The following is a 16005-nucleotide window of genomic DNA, read 5'->3' on the forward strand; positions in this document are numbered from 1 at the left end:
ACAGCGCTTGATTGGAGCCAATTTCATCCTACAACAGGACAATGACCCAAAGCACACCTCCAAATTATGCAAGAACTATTTAGGGAAGAAGCAGGCAGCTGGTATTCTATCTGTAATGGAGTGGCCAGCGCAGTCACCAGATCTCAACCCCATAGAGCTGTTGTGGGAGCAGCTTGACCGTATGGTATGCAAGAAGTGCCCATCAAGCCAATCCAACTTGTGGGAGGGGCTTCTGGAAGCATGGGGTGAAATTTCTCCCGATTACCTCAGCAAATTAACAGCTAGAATGCCAAAGGTCTGCAATGCTGTAATTGCTGCAAATGGAGCATTCTTTGACGAAAGCAAAGTTTGAAGGAGAAAATTATTACAGTATTTGAAATAAAAATCATTATTTCTAACCTTGTCAACGTCTTGACTATATTTTCTAGTCATTTTGCAACTCATTTGATAAATATAAGTGTGAGTTTTCATGACCCCAAACTTTTGAACGGTAGTGTATGTCTCTATGGTGTCAATATAATTTGGGATTTTTATGGTTGTATTGTTGTCCAACGCCAGAATTTTTTCTTAATTGTTTTGCAATTGTACAATGTAGACACTTAATATACTTTCACTTTCTATGCCCTCTTGTGGTCCCGGAAGTGGGGCTCCTCCCCTTAGCTGTGATGTGCTGACACAGTAGCTCCCTCCCCTGTGTGTCGATGTTTTGATGAAGAGGCTGGCTGCCTAGCTTAGTTTGTTAGATAAGCCAGCTCTCTGTAACGGATGGAAGACAGTAGCCCCCTGTAATAAAGACGACTAACACTGAAAGAGGATAGCTCCTGGCCGACAGTCAAGGGGAGGAAGGGAGATAACAGGTAATAAGGAGAGCGGGAGGAGGAGGGATACTTGCAGTCTAGACAGTGGGCTACTGTCTTCCAGATGTCACAGAAATGGGGCAGGCTGCCTGGCTCAGGTAAGCCACGTCCATCACGAAACACAGAGAGGTGGGGCTCCCTGCATCCTGAGACAACATCACAACTAAGGGGAGAAGCTCCACTTCCGGGACAATGACAGGACATGGAAATCAGGACATCTTTGTAGTTTTGAAAATTAAAGTATATTAGACAAAGTTTCTGGCATCAGACAATCTCTTTAAGCACTATTTAGCATTATTCTAGCACTGTGTCTGACATTGCACATGCGTGTGTGATAGCAACATGAATACATCCTCACCTAATGATGGTTGGATTTAAAGTCCAGTAACCTTTGCCACCTTTATACGGCAGGCGGACGTAAACAGGTTAAGGATGGGCCGCCACTGATGGGCCAGTGCTGTGTACATACCCCCTAGGCTAAAATTTACCAGTCAGCCCCTGGATAAATAGGCCTCTAAGGATTTGTTTTAGTACACTACTGAGCGCACTACAGTACATGCAAGCAAGAAATATTAGTTCAGGTCTTGTTTCCCATTTCTAAATGCTGCAGTAATGGCTGACAGCATTTATTAAATTGAATCATGGACAGAGGCTACTAAATCTTCTAGATGGTGGAGAGTTAAATCAAGATGAAGACAAATGCACTGCAGAGTCTTTCCAAGGATGCCATATTTGAGAATGGGACTTCCTTTTCTTTTTATTCACTCCTGCGTTGCTGTTAATTTCACTGAGGTCTGTATTTTGAGAGAACTGGGTATTTCCATGGTTTCTTTAAAATGACCAGTTACTCTCAGTACTATTCATGTTCTTATTTGGGGGACCCTGTCATTGCAAGATATTTCCTCTCTCCATGCAATTCCACACCACAGAAAACTATCCCTTCAGATTACTCCTTTGGCAATCAGTCCCCTTATCCCGAATGCATGCGTAGCTATAGGGATGGCAGCGGTTGCAATTGCGACTGGGCCCTGAAGCAAGGGAAGGCCATGGCCCACCGCACCAAGTCTATCCACAGTTGTTGTAGTAACTGGGACCTATGTTGTAAACAACATGGACCCCTGTTACTACAGTAACAGTATACTTACCCACCTCGCTCCAGAGTCAGGTCCGGGCGCAGTGTTGAGTCCTGATGCCTTTCAGCATCTCAACGGTCGTTATGTGCACCGCACACAACGGCGTCAAAAAGAATGGCGCCAGGATCCACACTGGGCCCGGAAATGAAGAGGACCTAATTCAGGAGCAAGGGGGTAAGTATAAGAATACTGTCTGCTGGGCCCTGTATCTAATCCAATCATGCGTGATACTGTCTGCTGGGTCCTGTATCCAATCCTATGATGTGCAATACTGTCTGCTGGGCCCTGTATCTAACCCTATCACATGCAATACTGTCTGCTGGGCCCTGTATCTAATCCAATCATGTGTGATATGGTCTGCTGGGCCCTTATATCTAATCCTATAATGTGTGATACTGTCTGCTGGGCCCTGTATTTAATCCTCATACTGCTGAATGAGGGGGTCAGGTTCTGATGACTAATGTAATAGTGGGGCCAGGGAAAGGAGTCAGATTAGGCAACATTGGGCTACATGCACACGTTGCGTATTTTGCTGCGGAAAATACGCACCAAAACCGCAGCAATATGCAGGAAATTCGCAGGTAAAAACCGCACCTAATCGTGCGTTTTTCTATGTATTTTTCAGTGCAGTTTTTACTTTTTGATGCGTTTTTTGGCAAGTTTTCATGATGCGGGTTTTGGTGCAATTTTCCACAACACTAGGCATATACAATTCAAAGGGGGAAACGCAAGATAAATTGACATGCTGCGGATTTTAAAATACAGACTGCTGGTCAATTTCCATCCCGAAAAATATTGCAGCGTGTACATGAGATTTCCTGGAATCTCATTGGCTATGCTGGTACTGAATTACGCTGTGGATTTGCTGCACACAAATCTGCGCAGCAAAACCGCACATAATACGCATCGTGTGCATTGAGCCCTATAGGCCTGTCTAAAAAGATGTGTTCTCAGGGCACACTTAAAGAGGCTCTGTCACCAGATTCTCAAATCCCTATCTCCTATTGCATGTGATCGGCGCTGCAATGTAGATAACAGTAACGTTAATCTAGTGTCCTGATAATGAATAAACATATTTGTAAAAAAATAAAAATAGGACCATCGGCGCTGCACGATGAGACAGAGGATTGGACAATTTAGATGACCATCATAGAAATATTTAATGAAGGGCTACGCGTTTCGACACCGGACTGGTGTCTTCATCAGGCCAGTACAAACTGTACAGAAACATCATACATTTATATACATACTGGGAAGCAAACAAGAACCGCCAAAAACACAGCAGGTCAAAGGTCACAGGTCAGATACAATACAAATTTAAACATATAAAAGAAAAAACAATAATGATGGCTAAAAGTATGGTGTGATAACACCACATCAGACACAAGGTGCATATGTTAATAAATGAACGCTAAAACATTAAAGGTATTGGCCGAAAAAACCAATACGGCTTACCTTGCCGATTTTGTATGAGGCAAAACATTAATAGAACTTTACCTAAGTGGTCCCAATCGTAACCACAGCGGTAAGTAGTTAATACTTATCTATATTGAACATAAGTTATAGATAGAAAGTGCACTCAAATAGCTGAATTACAATGCCGCTGGAGTGGCGTCCCCGGTTGCCTAGCAACCCAGGCGGCACTAGAGCCGGAAGTACGTACTAAGAAACAAACTGTACCGCATACAGAATTGGAGGTAAATAACACTGAGAAATGTAATAATTACACTATCGAATGTGTTGGGAATCCTTTACAACAAGTAAAGGGATTCACAGTGGGTTGTAGTATAACATTTTGAAATACAAAGATATACCAATACGCGTCCCTAGTTGCCTAGCAACCCGGCCGACGCAGAAAATCCTAAAAAAACAAAAGGAGCACAGCGTAGTGCCGCATGTGACCCAGGGGAAATAAAGAGCAAGATTCCTCATATGTTGCTAGCTATATTTTATAAAATGATGTTATTTTATTTATAAAATATAGCTAGCAAAATCGGCAAGGTAAGCCGTATTGGTTTTTTCGGCCAATACCTTTAATGTTTTAGCGTTCATTTATTAACATATGCACCTTGTGTCTGATGTGGTGTTATCACACCATACTTTTAGCCATCATTATTGTTTTTTCTTTTATATGTTTAAATTTGTATTGTATCTGACCTGTGACCTTTGACCTGCTGTGTTTTTGGCGGTTCTTGTTTGCTTCCCAGTATGTATATAAATGTATGATGTTTCTGTACAGTTTGTACTGGCCTGATGAAGACACCAGTCCGGTGTCGAAACGCGTAACCCTTCATTAAATATTTCTATGATGGTCATCTAAATTGTCCAATCCTCTGTCTCATCGTGCAGCGCCGATGGTCCTATTTTTATTTTTTTACAAATATTTTCGGGACAACAAACCCCATTTGTTGTGATTTGGACTTGGCAGCAGCAGTTTCATTTCCACCACTATCCTTGTGTCCTTGGGCCAGGTGAGCGGTTTCTCAAACAAATTTGCTCCTCTGCCCCATCCTGCTTTTACTTTGCACCATGTGGCGCCGTGTCTCCTTTTATTTCCAATGAATAAACATGACCATCCAGCCTGGACGTCATGTGTATTGAGAATCCTGACACTTCTGACTCTTTTGTCTGAGATTTCCAGCAAGAGAAACGAAATCTCGTTTACCTCGTAATCTCGCGAAATTACGAGTGGCTTGCTGCAATCTCACAGAAAAGATTCAGAAGTGTCAGGATTCTGAGTACACATGACATCCAGGCTGGATGATCATGTGTATTCATTATCAGGACACTTGTGTATGTGGCTGCACATCGTTCTAGTAAGAACGCTGTGCTGCTTGTAAATGAATGGAGAGGAGTGTATGACGCTGACTGGTCACGGATTGGTCAGCGTCATACACATAAACACGCCCAGTTAAAAACACAATACACGCCCAGTTGGACATAACGAAAAAAAAACGCCCAGTTGACCATTTCAAAGCTCATTTGCATATATATAAAATAGCTCATAACTTGGCCAAAAATGAACGTTTTTTTTTTAAAAAAAAACGTTACTGTTATCTACATTGCAGCGCCGATCGCATGCAATAGGAGATAGGGATTTGAGAATCTGGTGACAGAGCCTCTTTAAAACTATGAAACTAATCAGATTGTCTGGGGTAGCGCATTCCACAAGACTGGTGCAGCACGAGAAAAATCTTGGAGACGGGAGTAAAAGGTTTGGATTATAAAGGATGTTAATTTAAATTCGTTTGCAGAATGTAGAGTATGGGTAGGGTGGGAGACAGAGATCAAGGAGGAAATGTAAGAAGGCGCAGTACTATGGAGAGCTTTGTGGGTAAGAGTAATACGTTTACATTTTATTCTGAAGGGAATGGGTAACCAGTGCAGTGACTGGCACAGGGTAGAGGTATTGGTGTAGCGCAGGGTCGGACTGGCCATCTGGAAGTTCTGGCAAATGGCAGATGGGCTGGTGCACAGTGGACTTTTTAACTATAGCTGCGGACTGAAGCCTATTTACATTGAGCGCCTGATTAAGGTTATCTATAAGCGGCCGCTAAACAGATACATAGAGGGATAGCAAGGGGGGGAAGAGGGATAGAGTTTGTTGCCTCTGTATAATCGAAAAGCAATCAAGTGGCAGAAAAGAAGCAGTGCTTCCTCTCCCCAAAAGGAAAGAGCCCGACCACCAAACCAGCATTGGTTACTTCACTGTGTGGTCCGTGGGGGTGGAACTGCATCGGCAGATTTCACAGACGTCATTCGATAAGAGAAAGAGAGAAGGCACCGCTGAGCAGATGCTGTAATCTGAGCCAATAACCAGCTACAGGACCTGGCATGCAGCTGCTGCTCAGTCATGCTACTCTCTCTATTACTGTCTACAGTAAACCAACACCCCTCAGTAACTGCAGAGAACTTGAATTCTGTTCTCATCCGCGTCGGAGCCTCTGTCGCAGTTTCCGTCAGTTTTGACTGAAAAAATAATGCTACAGTCCAGGATTCCGGGAGGTATACTGCTGTCCCAGGCTGCCGGGGGTATGTCCCGGTGTCAACTGTATATAGATTGTAATACCCATGGCCGCAGGCCGTCAGGTTTACTCACCTCCTGACGGCCGCAGCCATGGATCAGTGAGCGCTGGCCCGCATCTCCTCCTCAGGAGACGCCAGCACTCACTTCCGCTTCACTCTGCTGCGCACGCTCGTGCCTGCTCGTAAAGGGCCAGCGCGTACCTTAATTAGATAACCAAATTAGCCTTTGAGCACCCTGGACTATAAGAAGGGCCCTGCCCCTTCCTGCATTGCCTGAGCGTTGTTGTCGTTTACCTATGTTCGTCTCTGCAAATGGTCCCTTAAGTGTTTCCTAGTTCCCAGTGTTCCCGTTCCTGCTACCTGTATACTGTGTCCCGCGTTATCCCGATCAAGTGTCATTTAGAGTTGGAGCTCTGTGTACTACGCCTTACTCGTTACACCACGCCTAGTGTCCGCCTGCTGCCAAGGTCCCATCCGAGCCTGCCTTCGCTGCTGTCAGCGAAAATGAAAATCTAAATAAGGGCTGCGGCGGGAAGGGGATAATTGTCATGGCCCTTTGTTTTGTATACATTGATTATACCTTATAATGGGTTGGTGCTGTTGTTGTACATATGGACCGGTTCTTTGTCTGGTTTTAGATGCTTTAATCTTTGTGTTTTCTTTCCCATATAAATAAAGCTATGTTGCTGTGAATTTTGGGTGTGCGCTAGTCCATAATGTGTTGCTTTACTCTCAGTTGAACTGTATCTAAGCTTATCATGTGTGATACTATTTGCTGTGCCCTGTACTGTATTGAAGCCTATCATTTGTGATACTGTCTGAAGTTCCCAGTATCTAAGCTCCTCATGTGTGATACTGTCTGCTGGGCCCTGTATCCAAGCCTATCATGTGGGATACTGTCTGCTGGGCCTTGTATCTAAGCCTATCATGTGTGATTCTGTCCGCTGAACTGCTGTAACTAATTATAGCATGTGTGATACTGTCTGCTGGGTACTGTATCTAAGTCTATTATGCATGATAGTATCTGCTGAGCCCTGTATTGAAGCCTATAATTTGTGATTCTGTCTGCTTGGTCCAGTATCTAAGCCTATCATGTGTGATACTGTCCACTGAACTGCTGTTTCTAATTGTAGCATGCATGATACTGTCTGCAGGGTACTGTATCTAAGCCTATCATGCATGATGGTATCTGCTGAGCCTTGTATTGAAGCCTATCATTTGTGATTCTGTCTGATGGGTCCAATATCTAAGCCTATTATGTGTGATACTGTCTGCTGGGCCCAGTATCCAAGCCTATCATGTGTGATACTGTCTGTTGAGCCGCTGTATCTAATCCTATCAAGTAGCAAAGCTATAGGGGTCGTAGTCTAAAAAAGATATGCGGTCTCGAGATATATATCCAGTACTGTGCAAAAGTTTTAGGCAGTTGTGGAAAAATGCTGAAAAGTAAGAATTATTTTAAAAATAGAAGTGTTAATAGGATTATTTGGTCAATTAACCAAATGAAAAGTGAGTGAAGAGAAGAGAAATCTAAATCAAATAAATATTTGGTGTGACCACCCTTTGCCTTCAAAACAGCATTAATTCTTCTAGGTACACTTGCACACAGTTTTTGAAGGAACTCGGCAGGGAGGTTGTCCCAAACATCTTGGAGAACTAACCACAGATCTTCTATGGATGTAGGCTTACTCAAATCCGTCCGTGTCTTCATGTAATCCCAGACAGACTCGATGATGTTGAGATCTGGGCTCTGTGGGGGCCATATCATCACTTCCAGGGCTCCTTGTTCTTCTGATAGTTCTTAATGACATTGGCTGTATGTTTGGAGTCCTTGTCCTGTTGCAGAATAAATTTGGAGCCAATTAGACGCCTCCCTGGTATTGTATGACGGAAAAGTATCTGCCTGTAATTCTCAGCATTGATGACATCATTAATTCTGATGGAATCCTCAACATTATTTTCTGAAATGCAGCCTTAAACTTGCAGGGAACCTCCACCATGCTTCACTGTTGCCTGCAGACACTCATTATTGTGCCGCTCTCCAGCACTTCAGCAAACAAACTGCCTTCTGTTACAGCCAAATATTTATAATTTTAACTTATCAGTCCAGAGCACCTGCTGCCATTTTTCTGCACCCCAGTTCCTATGTTTTCGCGCATAGTTGAGTCGCTTGGCCTTGTTTCCTCATCGAAGGTATGGCTTTTTGGCTGCAATTCCTCCATGAAGACCACTTCTGACCAGACTTCTCCTAACAGTAGATGGGTGTACCTGGTTCCCACTGATTTCTGCCAGTTCTGAGCTGGACTGCTGGTCATCTTATTTAGAAAGGAAGCATGATGTGTCTTTAATCTGCTACACTAAGTTTCCTCAGCCGACCAATGCATCTTCGGTCCTCAACGTAGCCCGTTTCTTTGTGCTTCTTCAAAAGAGCTTAAAGAGGCTCTGTCACCAGATTTTGCAACCCCTATCTGCTATTGCAGCAGATAGGCGCTGCAATGTAGATTACAGTAACGTTTTTATTTTAAAAAAACGAGCATTTTTGGCCAAGTTATGACCATTTTTGTATTTATGCAAATGAGGCTTGCAAAAGTTCAACTGGGCGTGTTGAAAAGTAAAAGTACAACTGGGCGTGTATTATGTGCGTACATCGGGGCGTGTTTACTACTTTTACTAGCTGGGCGTTCTGATGAGAAGTATCATCCACTTCTCTTCAGAACGCCCAGCTTCTGGCAGTGCAGATCTGTGACGTCACTCACAGGTCCTGCATCGTGTCGGCCACATCGGCACCAGAGGCTACAGTTGATTCTGCAGCAGCATCAGCGTTTGCAGGTAAGTAGCTACATCGATTTACCTGCAAACGCCGATGCTGCTGCAGAATCATCTGTAGCCTCTGGTGCCGGCTCGTCTGACACGATGCAGGACCTGGGGAAGTGACGTCACAGCGTGATCTCTCGAGAACACGCTGTGTCTGCACTGCCAGAAGCTGGGCGTTCTGAAGAGAAGTAGATGATACTTCTCGTCAGAAAGCCCAGCTAGTAAAAGTAGTAAACACGCCCCGATGTACGCACATAATACACGCCCAGTTGTACTTTTACTTTTCAACACGCCCAGTTGTACTTTTGCAAGCCTCATTTGCATAAATACAAAAATGGTCATAACTTGGCCAAAAATGCTCGTTTTTTAAAAATAAAAACGTTACTGTAATCTACATTGCAGCGCCTATCTGCTGCAATAGCAGATAGGGGTTGCAAAATCTGGTGACAGAGCCTCTTTAAACAGAACATCTTAAAACTCCAGTCTGCTTTGGCATCTATGCCTGGGAGAGACCTTGCTGATGCAGTATAACAACCTTGTGTCTTGTTGCTGTGCTCAGTCTTGCCATGGTAGACCTGTGACACGAAAATGTCTTCCACAACTTCACCTTTGTAGCAGAGTTTGGCAGTTCCTCACCCAGTTTTAAGCCTCCTACACAGGTGTTTCTGTTACAATTAACCCAAGCCCATTTTTTTATTTTTCATATTAAACTCCCTGCCTTTTATGAGCCATAACTGTTTTATTTTTCCATCAATGGAGTGGTGGGAAGGCTTGTTTTTTTTATGGGAGGAGTTGTAGTTCCTAAAATTCTATGTGGGGTGGAATTGGAAAAAAAACTGTGATTCCTCTCTTTTTTGAGGGGGTTTCTTTTTTACGTCTTTCACCGGTAAAAATGACAAGTTAACTTTATTCTGCTGGTCAATACGATTACAGCGATACTACATTTAATGTTTAATGTTTTACTCCTTTTACAAAGTAAAACTATTATATTGAAAAATTTGTTAGAAAAAAATAATAATTTTGTTGCCATATTCTGAAAGCCATAACTTTTTTATTTTTTTGCCGATTGAGCGGTTTGATGGCTTATTTTTTGCAGCACGATCTGGGTTTTTTATTAGTACCATTTGTTGGAATTTTTGATCACTTTTTATTACAATTTTTTCACCACCAAGTTGACAAAAAAACTGTATTTTTTTTATTTTTTACAATAGGAAAAATGGGAACAGGTTTTTTTTTTTTTTACTTTTCTGAAGGTCCCTGAAACCTTACTTCTCATAGACGTTATTAATGCTTCTCCTAATATACAATTCCCACAACCAGGTTTGGCATACTATTCCCGGCATCTGGAAAAAAAAGGACATTTTGGAACAGCATTGTGAAGAGATAGCAGACAGCATCTCATAATTCTCTTATCAAAAGTCCTTTTTTAGTAGGATGCCAGGCATAGTATACAGTTCCACAAACTCTGGTTCTGGGAGTGGAAGCTCATCGCAACCACTAGTTTATTCATGTATAAGCATCTTATAAATGCTATTGTTTAAAGTGTCTCATAACAATGCTTTCAATCAAATTATTTTATTTAAAGAGGCTCTGTCACCAGATTTTGCAACCCCTATCTGCTATTGCAGCAGATCGGCGCTGCAATGTAGATTACAGTAACGTTTTTATTTTTTAAAAACGAGCATTTTTGGCCAAGTTATGACCATTTTTGTATTTATGCAAATGAGGCTTGCAAAAGTCCAAGTGGGTGTGTTTAAAGTAAAAGTCCAACTGGGCGTGTATTGTATTCGTTACATCTGGGCGTTTTTACTACTTTTACTAGCTGGGCGTTCTGACGAGAAGTATCATCCACTTCTCTTCAGAACGCCCAGCTTCTGGCAGTGCAGACACACAGCGTGTTCTCGAGAGATCACGCTGTGTCGTCACTCACTTCCTGCCCCAGGTCCTGCATCGTGTCGGCCACATCGGCACCAGAGGCTACAGTTGATTCTGCAGCATCAGCGTTTGCAGGTAAGTAGCTTCATCGACTTACCTGCAAACGCCGATGCTGCTGCAGAATCAACTGTAGCCTCTGGTGCCGATGTGTCCTCGCTCGTCCGACACGATGCAGGACCTGGGGCAGGAAGTGAGTGACGAGACAGCGTGATCTCTCGAGAAAACGCTGTGTGTCTGCACTGCCAGAAGCTGGGCGTTCTGAAGAGAAGTTGATGATACTTCTCGTCAGAACGCCCAGCTAGTAAAAGTAGTAAAAACGCCCAGATGTAACGAACACAATACACGCCCAGTTGGACTTTTACTTTAAACACGCCCACTTGGACTTTTGCAAGCCTCATTTGCATAAATACAAAAATGGTCATAACTTGGCCAAAAATGCTCGTTTTTAAAAAATAAAAACGTTACTGTAATCTACATTGCAGCGCCGATCTGCTGCAATAGCAGATAGGGGTTGCAAAATCTGGTGACAGAGCCTCTTTAAGGTAAGGAAGCGGCTAGTGTAACGCCGAATTCAGACGATCGTAGTATACGTCTGTGCAACGGCCGTTAAAACAACAGCCATCACACGGACGCATGTACTTCAATGGGGCCGTTCACATGGCCATTGTTGAACATGTCCTATTTTGTTCCCTTTTCACGGATCCCTCGATAGACTCAAGTATATAATGGATCAGTGAAAACCGGACCCGCACAAGGGCAACTCGGATGTGAAAAGAGGCCTTTTTTCACGTCCGAGTTTCCCCACGTTCCTCTGAAAGACAACGTTAAACATTTGTTAGTTATTATAAATATGTAATTTACCTTTGTCTTTGTATTGCACTAGGCAACACTTTGACCTTTTTCTGCTTGCACACCGTTTCAGGATTAGGTGTTTCTGTGCAACTATATAAAGCAAGTCCCTTGTTTCTTATATCCACAACAACAACTATTACTTTTACTTGTAGCGCTCCAGAATTCTTTTGGAATCTCTACTGTGTTTCTATAGCATTTGATCCGTGGCTTATTTCTTGAACTAGATCCCATATCTATGACCCTTACATTCACCTTATTGGGTTTGCCTAAAATAGTAAAGTGTTATCCCGTATATATGTATATACAGAGGTAGACATAATATTAGTACAACCACACAGGGGCCCAGTAGATAAGGGGGCCCATTGCCACCTTAGTAGGAAGCTGCTAGCTGCTTATGTCTACAGCTCACTATTACTGATGGATTGTTAGAGAAACATAAAGGAGTGCTCTATGATGAGCTATTAAAGAGAAAGGAGCCCATATACTGTTCTTGCCCAGGAGCCCTCTGCTGTCCGTGTCCACTCCTGTGTATGTATAAAATATGATCAAACAGATGATCAGTGAAACAGAATTGAAGAATATTAAGCTATTTTACTATGAATATGTAAGGTATACAGTTTTGGATGGAGGGAGCATTGAATGTGGTCAATTGATGTAAATGCAACAGTTGCATACAAGAATGATACTGTAATAGAAATATGTAGAGAGCTGCCATATTTGGATGATAGTATGATAAATACAGTATGCCAGAAGGCAAATCTTAATCACTATAGAATTTGGCAATCAATAATAAAACAATATTCCAGAATAATATTTTGTAGCACAGCTTTGTTTTTTAGTGATAGAACACTAATAAAGGAAATGATTTCATTCTGAAGATTAAGAAAGGCATATATATATTTTAGTAATAAGCCTATAAATATATAAAATAAACTCCAATTACTCCAATCCAAGTATGATTGAGAGTACAATAAAAGTGCTATCTTGGATTCCATTCCGTTCAACAAGTTTGACACCTGTCTCCACTAGAAGACGACCTTGAACTCATAACAAGACCTAAGACATCACTGCTGGAAAAGATCTGATGACAAATCCACTGATAAGGATGATGGCAAATGGTTTGATTGCTAATATCTGGTGATTAATGGGTCTTCCATATTCTCTTCAAAGGCAGTTGAAATCAGAAACTCAGATGTCATGATTTACGTGATCGAATTCATACTAGAAATTCCAGGGCTTAAAAAAATCTATATTCATATAAATGGATGATCACAACGGTTAAGATATCATCTTTGCATATCTGTGTGTGTGTGTGTGTGTGTGTGTGTGTGTGTGTGTGTGTGTATATATATATATATATATATATATATATATATATATATATACACATATATATACACACACATATATATACACATATATATACACACACATATATATATATATATGTATATATATATATATATATATATATATATATATATATATACATATACATATATATATATATATATATATATATATATAAACACATTATACACACAATAATGGTGATGTCATTCTGTATTATTTTGACATAAAGCAGCAAAATATTTACAAATATCCATTATTTATATAATCTAAGTCATTGTAATATCAGCTAGAAAGGATGAAATGAGAAAAAAGTAATATTTCAATAAAAATGCAGAATAGAATTGTCTCACTGATAATAATAATAAATGTTACCAGTGCTTATGCAGATTTGCAACCTTATATAAAGCTCATTCCAGATTAATACATGAGATCTGCCATCACTTAGGTTTATGGCTATGACATACATATTGTAATAACGGACACAAACCTACCTACCTGTTTATAAAATAGATGCGGTCATCCCTAGAGAGGAAGCTTCTGCATCCAAATAGCATGGAGTCCAGTGTAGGTGAGTGATGCTGCTGGGGGTCACTATAGGATATCTGACAGGCCCCCCATCCATGCAGCCATTTCTATCTATCACCCCAAGCACAGAGCCTCCTCCTCCTCCTCCTTCCTCATCGTAGTGACTGAGGCAAGACTCTGCATTGCTCAACTAGAGATGTCACAGCGCTCCCCCCTCCCTCCCCCGTAGTGTCACCGCAGCAGCGCTGTCATTCAGCTCCAGTCCACACGTTATGTTATTCTGGGTTTGGGGATGAGGCCACCGGCATTACACCATCTACATTCCGCTCCCATGAACGGGGGCACACGGAGGGCTGTGACGGTATCACGGCCGCTTTGCTGCAGTCAGGCGTTTTGCAATGTGCTCGAATTCGACACATGTTGAAAACTGAAATGGACTTCCTCTTACACTTCCCTGATGTGATCGGGGTCTAGATTCAGAAAGCGACGAGGATTGTAGGTAGCAAATCTCCTCTCCACTTCCAGCCTTCCGGGGAAAAATGAATGAAACTATCACCTAGATACGATAGATGATAGATAGATAGATAGATAGATAGATAGATAGATAGATAGATAGATTAGATAGATTAGATAGATTAGATAGATTAGATAGATAGATTAGATAGATAGATTAGATAGATAGATTAGATAGATAGATTAGATAGATAGATTAGATAGATAGATTAGATAGATAGATTAGATAGATAGATTAGATAGATAGATTAGATAGATAGATTAGATAGATAGATTAGATAGATAGATTAGATAGATAGATAGATTAGATAGATAGATAGATAGATAGATAGATAGATAGATTAGATAAGATAGATAGATAGATAGATAGATAGATAGATAGATAGATAGATAGATAGATAGATAGATAGATAGATAGATAGATAGATTAGATAGATAGATAGATTAGATAGATAGATAGATAGATAGATTAGATAAGATAGATAGATAGATAGATAGATAGATAGATAGATAGATAGATAGATAGATAGATAGATAGATAGATAGATAGATAGATAGATAGATAGATAGATAGATAGATAGATATGAGAGATAGATAGATAGATAGATAGATAGATAGATAGATAGATAGATAGATAGATAGATAGATAGATAGATAGATAGATAGATAGATAGATATGAGATAGATATGAGATAGATAGATAGATAGATAGATAGATAGATAGATAGATAGATAGATAGATAGATAGATAGATAGATAGATAGATAGGCAGGCAGGCAGACAGACAGACGATGATAGATAGATAGATAGATAGATAGATAGATAGATAGATAGATAGATAGATAGATAGATAGATAGATAGATAGATAGATAGATATGAGATAGATATGAGATAGATAGATAGATAGATAGATAGATAGATAGATAGATAGATAGATAGATAGATAGATAGATAGATAGATAGATAGATAGGCAGGCAGGCAGACAGACAGACGATGATAGATAGATAGATAGATAGATAGATAGATAGATAGATAGATAGATAGATAGATAGATAGATAGATACAGGGCCGGCCTTAGGATAGATGGCGTCCTGTGAAATTATCTTTCTGCGCCCCACCCCATCATAAAAAATTGCCCCATAAAAAAGTTAAATCCCCCCCCCCCACAGTATAATGCCCTATGTAGTGCCACACACAGTATAATGCCCTTTTAGTGCCCCCTATTGAGTATAATAATAATATTTAATAATATAATATAACCCCTTCAAGGACACAGTATTTTGTCCTCTAATTATGCCCACACAGTATTATGCCCCCTAAGTACCACACACAGTATATTGCCCCCTGTAGTGCCCCTACACAGTATAATGTCCACTTAGTGGCCCCCAGACAGTATAATGCCCCCCTTCCCTGGCTGCCACACACAGTCCCCCCTTGTAAATAGTGCCCCCTGTAGATTGTGCCATACAGCCTCCCTGTAGACAGTGCCATACATCCTCCACCTCCCCCTTGTAGATCGTGCCATATAGCCCCCCACCTCCCCCTTGTAGACAGTGCCCCCAAACAAAAAAATTGTACTTACCTAGGTCCCATTCCCACGACGAACTGAGCTGCTCCACGACGGGATCCTTGCGTAAGCCGACGTGATCCTGTAGCCTAGTACAGAGTTTTCCAATCTTTTCAGACTCGAAGCACCACTGGAAAAATAACATTTTCTCAGGGCACACCTAACAAAAATTGTTTCGAGAAAGACAGAAAATGGCTAAAAATAAGCAGTACACTCTCAGGGTATGTTCACACAGTGTTTTTTGTAAGGCAAAAAAAATCTGCCTCAAAATTCCTTCAAGAGTTGACAGCATTGTTTGACCATTTTTTTTGCGTTATTTTTAAGCCGTTGAAGCTAATGCAAAAGATGCAGGCAAAAAATCAACAAACGAGCGCCACAGGTATTTTCTGCCTCCTATTAATTTCAATCGGAGTTCAGAGGTGGAAAC

At 41.2% G+C, this 16005-nt stretch overlaps 1 protein-coding gene across 5 annotated transcripts in view; it reads right to left on the bottom strand.

Annotated features, from left to right (window-relative positions):
* LOC142659435 (diacylglycerol kinase eta-like) overlaps positions 1 to 13840 on the bottom strand; it is a 257916-nt gene extending 244076 nt beyond the window's left edge. For 2 of the 5 annotated variants that reach the window (XM_075835573.1, XM_075835568.1), the window contains exon 1: positions 13466 to 13839. The gene's annotated coding sequence lies outside the window, so the exon portion shown is untranslated. Of the gene's footprint in view, positions 1 to 7677; positions 7853 to 13465 lie in introns of all 5 variants that reach the window. The other 3 variants (XM_075835570.1, XM_075835569.1, XM_075835574.1) reach the window with 3 other exon arrangements.
* Positions 13841 to 16005: the final 2165 nt, after the last annotated feature.

Source organism: Rhinoderma darwinii, chromosome 8 (assembly GCF_050947455.1).
Source record: "Rhinoderma darwinii isolate aRhiDar2 chromosome 8, aRhiDar2.hap1, whole genome shotgun sequence".
Classification (NCBI taxonomy): Eukaryota; Metazoa; Chordata; class Amphibia; order Anura; family Rhinodermatidae; genus Rhinoderma; species Rhinoderma darwinii.